Below are 9,592 nucleotides of genomic sequence, written 5' to 3' on the forward strand. Positions count from 1 at the left end.
TTCCTTATTTTAAAAAAGAAGAACGTGTTTGTTCGGGGCATCTTGTCATTTTTCTGATGTTTCTGAGTTGTTAACAGAAATTACTTTTTTTCTCTTTTCCTCTCCCATTAATCACCTCACGACCCCTCAGATTTATCTTGTGACCCTCTGTAGGGTAACATAAAATGTAAACTTACACTAATTAATGTAGATTTTGTACATTAATGATGGTAAATTGAAAAAAACAACTGAACTCATGAGACTTCCCCTTTTTCAAGCGTTACATGCAAACGTCCACATGAACAGGCAGCTTTCTCATGGGACTATTAATAGTAGTGCAGAAAAAAATTCTATTAATATCCATGAAGTGTAAACATTTCATTGTCTGGTTGGTCTCTGAAGCAGATATTTACATTCACATTGAAGGTTAGCTTCAACTGATATCACTTTTTATTCTAAACAATAACATCATGGACTGACTGATAAAAACCAAACTCTCTTACCTAGAACTGTTATTTGAAGAGGATCACAAGTCGCTGTTGCCAAAAATGGCCGGTTCTCAATCCTGAAGTAGTATTTGTCTGTGTAGTTTGTGATTAAACTGGAAAATAAAGTGGTGCAGTTTTTCTGACTCAGGTCTCCAGTTAGATTCATTGGATATTTGTTATCATTCCTGCTACTGTTGAAAATCACATTTTCTGGATATTCGCCAAAGTGATGGTCATTTTTAATCCACACTCCGAAGGTTGTTCTTGTGCTGTTGAATTTTTCCTCTGATTTAATAACGCTGAAGTTACATGGGATTTGCAAACAAGATCCAGTCAGTGCTTTCATCTCTTGAGGTGCAGTAATTAATAGAGCTAGATCCTGATCACAATCAGCCAAAGTACCTGTGAAACAGATTAATGATTAACAGTGGTGATTAACATGTGTAACAACATATCAACAAAACATGAAGAGAAATATGCTTCAGCAGTAATATTTTGCATTGTGGTCTATTTTTCCTTGAACAGTTTTTGTATTGATTCATGTTTTTGGTTTTACATCAACTATGAGGTCGACCCCAGTGGTGACCAAACCCGTCTACATCTCCAAATAACTAAGTCAGTCTCGTCTCAGTGACAAAAAGCTCAGGAAGAAAATACAGATTGTAACATTCACATGAATTTAGGGTAACATGATATGTGTCAAATAGTAAATGATTCAAGAGAAATACAAGTGACTGAACCAAAAGCTCACCTGAGAGAAAGAAGACACTCAGTAACATGTTGGCTGTCACCGTTCTCACAGACCGGACTGCCATGACACTCATCACCTGGATTCACAAACACAACAATGCAGTGGATTTTACGAAGCGTTCAACATGCTCTGTACAACCACAAGTTGTGTTAAGAGACCACCGCTCACAAGTCTGCAAATGTGTACGACTCAGAGTGTTAGATGAGAATAAAACCATGAATGTTGTCTCACCAAAGAAGCCCACATCAACAAAAGAGTGACAAATAGATGGTTGGTGGTTTTAAAGAGAAAATCATGCAAATTCATGAATTTCATCAGTCTAACAAACCAACTTCCTTTTTTAGTCGACCCTTTTTTAATTAAGAGCACAGAGCGAGTGCAGTTTTATTTTTATCAGAGTTCTTCCCTTAACTGCTCATATCCTGTGAGTCTATATCTTCTATTATATATTACATATATCCCAATAATTATAAGGACATGTAACAGCCAGTGACTTGAGTACAGTCACTGTGGATCACACTGAGCTTTATCTCTGTTGCTCTGCATCACAGGACTGATGAACCTCACAAACTTTTATTTGCGTTATTACAATTTCATCATTGAATAAATGACTTACCCTAATAGATAAAACATTTCCTCACTCATACTTTCTGCTTCATCTTCATCTCAAATATCTATTAAAATCTTCAAAAAGTACATTTGATAAACACCAGCAGACAAAAGGTAAGGATTATTCTGTTTTATATTTCAAAAGAAAAACATGAAAATGTCCCATCAAGGAGCCCAGTTTCACACAGATTATTGAAGAAACTGTATCTGTTTTTGTTTTCCTTCATAAAGGAGCATAGAGGGGAAAATACTGGAATCCATGAGAAGCAGTGGAAAATGACTCGCCAAGCAATCAGAAAAAAATAAGGCACTCAATGGCATGAATAATACGGAAAAGGCTCAGATGGGCAGCTACTCTTTACAACGTATTGATATTTTATCCACCCATGAGTCCTGACACAGTTTTGTTCTCTGTGCCTTTAAATATGAACACAGAAGTTCAAAAAGTAAAACTCTAGTCAGTCCTCTGGATGCTTCTTCATTGATTCTACAAGTAATCAGTCAATTTATTGGTGAATAACTAGAATTAAATATATCATAACTAGATAGAGTAGAAATATTAAAATATATAGAAAGATGGTTTTCTACCATTTGCCATTTGATCCTAAAATGATTGATTGTAGCAGACATCAACTTACATTGGAGTGAGTGTTTTTTCCTCAGTGCAGCCGTTCTGTCTGACCAGGTCTATGCAGAAGTCACAGGTCTATGAACCAAGATGGACTGTGAAAGGAAGGAGGAGTTAATGGAAGGTGGGTCAAAATATTACTGCTGGTGTTCCTGCAAATGGTAAATAAAGCTATAATTCACACACTTGTATGCACATTTGTACTACAACCACCACTGGATTCTGAAAATACCACAACGTCCATTAATTTACCAGCCAATGATTAAATGAAGTATTCTAAATGAAGAAATGAGACATTAAGAGTCACAACAATGCTTATTATGAGATGGAACTGATTATTTCATTTGTTAAGAGCATGAGTGGAGAAATACTCTTTCTCTCCTTGATTATTACATGCAGAAAAAACTTGATTTATTGTGGATGCATTTATTGAATATAATTCATGTTGAAATGAGATTATTAGGATTTTTCTGTTATTGAAATAGGTTTTTATTCATTGGATTCTGACTTTGACTCTACATGGTGTTTTTGTACCATTGTCTTACTTCATTCACAGTCTCCTGTGAACTTTTATGTTTTTGCCAACTTAAAACTTTTACATGCACCTGCACTTTTCGTCTGAGACGTGTGTTTTGGGTCCATGTCTTGCTGGTTTCCAGTGTAGCTTGATACATACTGTATGTACAAATTCAGGTGATGATGAATCCATCATGTTCGTCTGACATTAATCATAAATCATAAGGTCCCCTTTAAGGATGACTACATAAAGAAATAGCAACATTGTGTGAGTCTGCTCTTTTCTACGTGATAATTCCTGTACTTATTGTTCTTTTAATGCAATATCCTATAAAATCCTTCATTGTCCCATCCCTAGTACACATAACATATATTTTAAAATGAAAATCCCATTTCTCAGTGAATATATTTTATTGCAGAAAATTGTATATCACAAGTGAGAATTCTACAGATTCCGACTAACCAACTTCCCCTGTGTACTTAAAAGTTCTCAAAATGTATTGAGGTAGTTGTACATGTCGTACTCTCCACCACTTCTCCTTATTAGTCTGGCTGACAAGCCACACAGCTAAACCAAAGGTTTCTCAACACATTCAGAGTGTCAACACCAACTCAACGTGTGTGAAACTTGACAAACAAGTATCTGTCACGATGAATAGCATATACGTTGAATTTGAGTTGTCCTGCAGTGAATGTGATGTCCTCCTGAGGATTATTATTAATGCACTATTACCTGGACTCCTGATCATGTGGATTTATATTTATAACAATAATAGTCTTGTCTTGTCATTACATAGACTGTTTGCACTGTATGAATACCTCACATATAAAACCATATTCTCTGTAGGGGAACGTGAGCTTTCCACAGTATGAGACAACTAGTTATTTTGTCAGTTATAATTACGACTTATTCTCACTTGTCTGTGTTGACTTAGAAATATTTGAACCATATGAAGTCAGATATTACGACATCTTAAAATCTTTGTTTCAAATGACTCAACTCATTGCAAGCGTTCATATATATTTCACATAACGCATATAACATAATAATAATGACATATTTGAACAGGTGAAAGCATGAACTTCATGTATTTTACACGTACAGAAACCGTAATGCTGACTTCTGCACATTATATCAGCAGTTACCTCCACAGTTACATAGCAATCATGAGTCTGTGAATACATGCTAAAGGATAAAATAAGTGACAACACTTTCTGCTGATTGAAACGCATCATTTTTTATTTTATTTAACACTCTTTACATGCATCCAATGGAAACATCAGCTAAGCAATACAAATGATTTACATGGTCCAGGCATGTGTTTTGTATCTAAAGAACAAATAATAAAATCCGGTGCCAGGAATCAGTTTAACATGAGATAAAATATTAAAGAGGATGTTTTTACTTTTGTGTTATGATGATTTAAACAAAGACAAACAGTGCAGAGAAAGCACATATAAACATGATTCACTGTTCCTCTTTAAAGAATGGAAGACCGTTAAGTATTAAGAGAAAATCTACACACATTGTTGTAAGTGGCACACTAAGACTAATGAATACAGAACTTATAATACAGTTGTCGTTTCATAACATCTTCTTCCTCTTCTGGCTCATGATGGATGTAACTCAACCACGCTGTTAACATAGTCCGCTTCTACTGCGCGCTGCAGCGGAAAGAGTTTTAGTTACTGCCAAGATGAAAACAGATGCAACATGTCTTTTGTGTTCCAGATGTGTCACTGTCACAAGGCCTCACATTATAGAACAGCAGATGGAGCAATCCACCACCTAAATTAGGCCCTCAAAGAACATGTTAAACCTCACACACACACACACACACACACACACACACACACACACACACACGATAATGTTTGCCATATCATCTTCATGAGGTGATAACATGTCAATGTTGTGTTTACAGCTTGTTGGACTGCCCCTTAATACATTAATGCAGGTTTAATGTTGTTTTGACTTTGTTTTGTTTCAATAGTTTTTTATTTAATTTTTGTCGCTATTCATTTCTGATGTTCTGTTTTTACGGATGAATAAATGGAACCACTTTATGAAGCTTTCACGGTAAACAGTTTAACAAAGAAAGCATCCAGCAGATCCAGAGCATCATTAGCATTCATTTGGAGACGTGCTTCATTGCATTGCAGTGGTCTGCTGTTGGTGGAGACTCTGGTCTTTAAACATTATCACAACATTGAAGGATTATTCCTGTATTCTTGTTGTAAATCAAAACAAGGACATCTACAAATAAAACCTTGCTAATTGATTCTTAAGAGTTAAATTAAGAGCTATTTAAGGTGGATTCTTCCCTCTTCCTGAGACCTGCAGACAGTTAAGTTACCTGATCATGAAATAGCTCTCCTCATCTGATATCTTACCTTCTGTGGTTTGATGGAGCGTCTTGATCTGAACCAGCTGGATGAAAAGGAAGAATGAATGAATTTGTTGGTAACATTTTATAACTATAATATTTCATAAACATACTTTGTAATGCATTTCCTTTCAGCACTGCTTCATTATGCATTTTATGATGACATATAAGGTCCAGTATCATAATAATTTATAATTGCTGGTCATTTACTGACATTTGGAAGGATAGTAGTGCATTATATTTCTCATAGTTACAATACATTATACTTGTTTTAAAAATCATTGCACTCACTGTTATAATGCATTATAATGAGGTTATACGTTACTCTGTGGTTATTGTTTTGATTTAAGTGAACATGTTGTGTGTTGTTATTTAGTAGATTTAATGACATATTTCTTCACTTTTCTTGAAGCAAACAGTGCCCACTTAGAGTAACTTATGATCACATTATAATGCATTATTAAAAGATTATGATGTATAACAACAACGGGAATTATAATACACTATGATCCTTGCAAATGTCAGTGAGTGACTAGCAGGTATGAAGTGTTATACTTGACCTTATACGTCACTGTAAAATGCTTTATAATGTGTATGATTATAGTTGTCATTGTTATGAATATTGATGATGTATTATGCATTAATGCATTACAAATGTGTTCATAATGTGTTATAGACATGGGCTTAGAGAGTAGAAAGTGTTACATTTTTGGCGGTTGTTTTGTAATGACAATGATCTGTCTCATACATTTCAACCACATTTAAAATGAGACCAGCTGGTGTGAATCTGCAGACGACCGTATTGTAGAAAAGTTTGTCTCACCACTCAAAGATGACCAATGTACTGACGAGCATTACGATTCCCAGGATCTTCACTATGACTTGAGCACCAACCCGTTGATCGCCTGCAACACAACAGCATGGTCACCTTCTAAAATGTTATGACTCTAAAACATCTGAAATCATAATTCCTGCAGTTACCTTCAAATACCAACTGACGTCCAGTCGATAGCTGAATGTCCAGCTCATTTCTACATCCACAATAATACAATCTGCCTCGATCACTGCTGCTCACTTTAAAGCCATGAATCTGTTTATCAACTTTAATCATTGCCAGTCTGCCATCATTGATCATGAAGCACACAAAGGTGTCAATGGGAGGGTTTCCTCTGCAGGAGCAGGTCAGGTTCACCAAGCTGCCAACTGACACTGGATCAGTGGGACTGATGACCACTGAGGGTCTGGAAGACTTGACACATACTGATGAGAAAAGATCAGCTGTCTTGCCATTTGCTTTCAATCTTTATAAAACAAACACTTACAGTAAACATTGAGAGTGTTTCTCTCCTGCTCAGCTTGACTTCATACAGTATTTTGCAAACAGACAAATAGATTGTTGGTGGTTTTAAAGAGAAAATCATGCAATTCATGAATATCATCAATCTAACAAACCAACTTCCTTTTTTAGCTGCCTTTGAATTAAGAGCACAGAGCGAGTGCAGTTTTATTTTGATCAGAGTTCTTCCCTTAACTGCTCATATCCTGTGAGTCTATATCTTCTATAATCGTTATATATTACATATATCCCAATAATTATAATAATTATAAGGACATGTAACAGCCAGTGACTTGAGTACAGTCACTGTGGATCACACTGAGCTTTATCTCTGTTGCTCTGCATCACAGGACTGATGAACCTCACAAACTTTTATTTGTGTTATTACAATTTCATCCATAAATAAATGACTTACCCTAACAGATAAAACATTTCCTCACTCATACTTTCTGCTTCATCTTCATCTCAAATATCTATTAAAATCTTCAAAAAGTACATTTGATAAACACCAGCAGACAAAAGTTAAGGATTATTCTGTTTCATATTTCAAAAGAAAAACATGAAAATGTCCCATCAAGGAGCCCAGTTTCACACAGATTATTGAAGAAACTGCATCTGTTGTTGTTTTACTTCATAAAGAAGCATAGAGGGGAAAATACTGGAATCCATGAGAAGCAGTGGAAAATGACTCTCCAAGCAATCAGAAAAATATAAGGCACTCAATGGCATGAATAATACGGAAAAGGCTCAGATGGGCAGCTACTCTTTACAACGTATTGATATTTTATCCACCCATGAGTCCTGACACACAGACTGGCACGATAAAACCTGGCAGCAAGGTAACACCGGTGTGAAAGTGTAAAGTGTCCTGCTTGTAGTTCAGCAGTTCTAGAGGAGATTAATTGAATACTCAGCAGTTTTACTGATTTAATTTGAGCTTGAATCTTGTGTTTGTTTCTTTGCCAACAAAGACATCAGTTATAATTGATGTTTGGCCTAAAACAGAGCAGGCAAAGCTCATATCTAACGTTTAAATATTACTCTTTCATCACAGACTCTCTGGATGAATCAAACTAATATGTAAAGAGTAAACTGAACAGCCATACAGTAAACAGGGCCATCTAGTGGTATGTTAAAGCAATGCCATCTATAGAAATGGAGAGACCTGTGGATCAGACACAGTATGAAGCATGACATCCAGATGTAGATTAACAAGCTTATTTTTTTAAAGATTACTGTGACGTTGAAGGTCGACTGAACTGTTGTTTCCTGTTGTTAAAAAAAGGAGGCTCGACCCCGTGTGCCCACCCCAATTCCCGCTTCTGTGCCCCGGCGGCTCAGTGTCCCATCATTGACCCCCAGTGGGAGAGTGAGGAGGGCGTTCCCATTGACGCCATCATCTTCGGTGGCAGGAGGCCGGAAGGTTGGTGCTGCTCTCGTTGAACATCCAGAGTTTTTCTCTCAACAGTCGCAGACTTTATTTGAAGAGCATTTTCATGTGTTTTACCTCTCGAAGCATTTAGTTTAGGTGTAGTTATGGATTCAGACCTCAACCTGAACAGCCATATCAAGACAATTACAAAATCAGCCTACTATCACCTGAAGAACATATCAAGGATTAGAGGACTTATGTCTCAACAGGATTTGGAAAACCCTGTCCATGCATTTGTAGACTGGACTACTGTAACGGTGTGTTTACAGGTCTCTGTAAAAAGTCAATCAGAAAGCTGCAGCTGATTCAGAACGCTGCAGCTCGAGTCCTCACTAAGACCAAGAAAGTGGATCACATCACTCCAGGTCAGAGGTCTTTGCACTGGCTTCCTGTCCAACAAAGAGTTGACTTTAGAATCCTGCTGTTGGTTTATAAAGCACTGAATGGTTTAGGGCCAAAATACATCTCTGATCTGCTGCTACCTTATGAACCATCCCGACCCCTTAGGTGGTCTGGGACCGGTCTACTTTCTGTTCCCAGAGTCGGAGCTAAACATGGAGAAGCAGCGTTCAGGTTTTCAGCTCCACATATCTGGAACAAAGTCCCAGAAAGCTGCAGGTCTGCAGAGACCCTCAGCTCCTTTAAATCAAGAATGAAAACTTTTCTGTTTGCTGCTGCTTTTAATTGAACCAGATTCAAGGATATTAATCAATTTCCTGCATTTCTGCATTTTCCTACTGTATTTTATTTCTTTCACTGCACTGCAACTATCATTCTATTTTTTTTTTAGCTTTTTACTATTTACTATTTTGTACTATTTTTCTTTTGCCTTATGTTTTGATGCTTTTAATGGTTTTATGTGAAGCACTTTGAATTGTTTTGTTGTTGAAATGTGCTATACAAATAAAGTTGCCTTGCCTAGTTGTTAGTCTTCTGTGGTGTGACTCACAGAGGGACGTGAGCTAAATTAGTCTAACTTGCATTGCAACCACAAAAGGAAGCCCAGAAACATCATGCACAATGACTCGGTGCTTGTGTTGTCTTCTTCTTTTAACACATGACATGTTTGAGTCGTTACAGTTTGTATTGCACGTCCACGTCAGCTGGTTCAGAAAGGACCCGGCGACCGGCGGCTTCGGCGAGAACGCCCGCGCACTGGAGTGGATCTTCAAGCGCTGCAGCCGGGAGAGGGAGGACGAGGCGGCCAAGAGGAGCATCATCGGCTGGCTGCCAGAAGATGGCGCCATCGACACTAAAGGTCTGAGCGGCAACGTGGACATGGGCGCCCTGTTCGACGTGCCCAAGGCTTTCTGGCAGAGGGAGACGAAGGAGTTGAGAGCCTACTTCACCCAGCAGGTTGGAGCTGATCTGCCAGCTCAGGTGGAGGCTGAGCTGAAGGCACTGGAGGACCGAGTGCACAATTAAAACGCTACGGACAGGAAGTTCAAGCAGAAACAGGGCGGTAG

General features: G+C 37.6%; 1 long non-coding RNA gene across 1 annotated transcript; it reads right to left on the minus strand.

The window, feature by feature from the left end:
* Nucleotides 1–4,260: 4,260 nt before the first annotated feature.
* On the minus strand, nt 4,261–6,428 carry LOC137871610 (uncharacterized). The gene is made up of 4 exons (XR_011102822.1): nt 6,340–6,428; nt 6,182–6,263; nt 5,366–5,402; nt 4,261–4,636 (listed from the first exon to the last, which is right to left on the minus strand). It is a non-coding gene; the product is annotated as an uncharacterized lncRNA (long non-coding RNA).
* Nucleotides 6,429–9,592: the final 3,164 nt, after the last annotated feature.

Source organism: Cebidichthys violaceus, unplaced genomic scaffold (assembly GCF_023349555.1).
Source record: "Cebidichthys violaceus isolate CVI_PGR_0920_01 unplaced genomic scaffold, fCebVio1.0.p SCAF_15, whole genome shotgun sequence".
In the NCBI taxonomy this organism is placed as follows: Eukaryota; Metazoa; Chordata; class Actinopteri; order Perciformes; family Stichaeidae; genus Cebidichthys; species Cebidichthys violaceus.